This window comes from Oryzias melastigma, linkage group LG17 (assembly GCF_002922805.2).
Source record: "Oryzias melastigma strain HK-1 linkage group LG17, ASM292280v2, whole genome shotgun sequence".
NCBI classification, from domain to species: domain Eukaryota; kingdom Metazoa; phylum Chordata; class Actinopteri; order Beloniformes; family Adrianichthyidae; genus Oryzias; species Oryzias melastigma.
The window spans coordinates 352,811-355,998 of record NC_050528.1 but is presented as its reverse complement, the minus strand read 5'-3'; positions in this window follow the sequence as shown (position 1 = coordinate 355,998).

Here is a 3,188-nt window from a genome sequence, read left to right as displayed (position 1 = left end):
ACTAAAGAGTTTTTTGAAGCAACTTTCCTGAAACCTTTTCCAGCAAAGTCCTCGGCGCTGCAGCAGCATTTAGACCTTATGTGCAGATGAATGCATTGATTAGCAACGACACAAATCAAACATTCTGATGGAAGAAGATGTTTCATGATCTTCATTACATGCAGAACGTGACATTTGTCCTGACGAGTCTCTGAGTGCTCAGAAAGCTGCAGGAGTGTCTGCAGACGCCGTCAGGCTCCAAACGGCCGCTGCTGACAGCAGAGCGCCGCCCGCCGCCCGCAGCAGCCTCAGAACAGAGCAGTGTTTGCGGGTCATTCTCAGCGGCTCATTAGCGGATGCCTCGGAAAAGCGGGAAATGGTTTCATCCTGTGGCTTTCTTTCGTGGCGCGGAGGCGAAGCGAGCAGGAAAGCGTCCGTTCCCGTCAGCCATTAGAGCCGAACGATGATGGGAGGAGGACGCCACGGCAGCATCTCTGCAGACTTATTCTGGAGAAGAATTAGCCGTCTGAAGACAATAAAGACATTTGACCCCCCCAGGGAAGACAGAGGGAAACAGGAACATCCTAAACGCTCTCATAAAGCGAAGGGGGACAGAACGCACGGCGACGCCGGCGCCTCCCTTTTGTTCGAGTTAATGGTGTATTCCTCACGGAGGGGGGGGCTGGAGCCCTAAACTGACATTGATGTACAGCAGAAATGGAAGTCCTGCTTCACCTTCCTTTGGTTCCAGAGAGGAAGTGGTGTGTGGAAGGCTGTAATTAATGAAGCTACAAATAGCTTCAGTTTCGTTTAATGACAATCTGAGTGTTAAGAGGCCGTCCCCTTTGTTACTGGGGGGTGGCAGCACTGGCAGCGCCGGCTCCCTGCAGAGCTCTGACAGGTAATTCTGCATTTTGAAACGGTAATGAAGCAGAAAGCATCCCTGGATTAGACCTCCGGGACTCGCATGTCGAGTGTCCTTCAGGGTGCAGAGACGTCACGCTCTTGATCAGCAGCCGGCCTCTGGCACGCCGGCGAGGAGGTCGGGAACTGTATCTGTGCGACTTACCCCAGAGCTTAGCCTGTGCAGCCACTTTCTAATTGCCTCTTTAAATGGGGCAAATGAAGCTGGCATGACAAATTGCATCAAACAAGTCTGTAGGCTGCTGCTCCGGTAATTTGGGAGGCGCTGAAATGCATTTGGAGGCGAATGGATCTCATTCCCAGGTAGCAGCTTGCAGAAGTTATTTTACAGCACAGAAGAGCGCCGGCTCATCCGGACATGCACAGCATTGTCACCGGCTGCAGCTGATTGGCTGGGAAAGGAAATGTTATTGGCTTCTGCTGCAATTACTGATAGCGTGACTTTGATGCTGCATCAGATTGTTAGCTTAAATTAGACGTTCTCTTCTTCAGAGGGATTTTACACATTCACGCCTTTAATTAATTTTTCAGTTCTCACAGTTTCTCAGACCGTATCTCTGACTCTTATCTGTCCGTCCAGAAGAAGTTTCTGGCTCGGCTGTTGCCCATCTCTATTCACAATATGCTTATCTGCCTCCCAGAAGGATCCTCATTGTTCTACCTCTAATCCTGCAAATCTGCGGCATGACTCAGAACTTAACCACACTCTGGTGTGCCAACGCCATTCTGCTCGCCATTATCCTTCAACACAAGCCCGACATCATTTCTCCGATGAGACAATACACCCCCAATGATTCCTTGGCGGCCAAATAGTTGAACAACAGCAGCTGTGAGTCTGAACGGTGGAGCACGAAGTGATGAGATAAAAAGGTTTGGATCCGGCTGAAGACCTGGAGAAAACGTTCTAGTCTGGACCTGAACCAGCATCAACCAAAGGAACCGGAACCATCAACCCAGATTATGAACACGACTGACACGAGTTTCCACTGATCACCGAGAAAATGTTCATATTTCCAAACGAACCTTAAAACTGAATGAATGCAGACAGGATCAGACAGGATCAGACAGGATCTGACTGGATCTGACTGGATCAGACTGGTCTGACAGGATCAGAATGGATCAGATTGGTCAGACAGGATCAGAACGGATCAAACTGGTCAGACAGGATCAGATAGGATCAGACAGGATCAGACTGGATCAGACAGGATCAGACTGGTCTGACAGAATCAGATAGGATCAGACAGGATCAGACTGGTCTGACAGGATCAAAACGGATCAGATTGGTCAGACAGGATCAGACAGGATCAGACTGGTCTGACAGGATCAAAACGGATCAGATTGGTCAGACAGGATCAGACAGGATCAGACTGGTCAGACAGGATCAGACAGGATCAAACTGGTCTGACAGGATAAAACCGGTCAGACACGATCAGACTGGTCTGACAGGATCAGAATGGTCTGACAGGATCAGACAGGATCAGACAGGATCAGAATGGTCTGACAGGATCAGACTGTCTGACAGGATCAGACAGGATCAGACTGGTCAGACCGGATCAGACTGATCTGACAGGATCAGACTGGTCTGACAGGATCAGACAGGATCAGAACGTATCAAACTGGTCTGACATGATCAAACTGGTCTGACAGGATCAAACTGGTCTGACAGGATCAGACCGGTCAGACAGGATCAGACTGGTCTGACAGGATCAGACTGTCTGACAGGATCAGACAGGATCAGACTGGTCAGACAGGATCAGACTGATCTGACAGGATCAGACTGGTCTGACATGATCAAACTGGTCTGACATGATCTGACAGGATCAGACCGGTCAGACAGGATCAGACTGGTCTGACAGGATTAGACAGGATCAGACTCGTCTTAGTTCTAGCTGTCTTACAGGTAAAAAAGGTCAAACCCGTGCGGGTCACACGTGTGACCTTCAGGAAAGATGAAGGTCACAGACCGCTCAGTAAACCATTGAGAGAAAATGTTTGTTTTATCTATGGGCGTGCTGCGGGCGACAGGTCGTGGTGAACACTTCTACAACAGTAAGGGGGAAGTAGGCGAGACGCAGGTGCGTCACATAGATTTTCATGTTTTTAACTCCACCCCCAAATCCTGCAGATTGAATAAGGATCCCCTTAGCATTGTTCACGTGATACGTGCACGCTCTTACTGCAGCCTGAATGTTAGAAATGAGACAATCAGAGTGTAGTTTGTATGGAGGTCCTACAGGCACTTATGTTTCACCTTCCTAACCACTTGAGCGGGGGGGGGGGGGGGG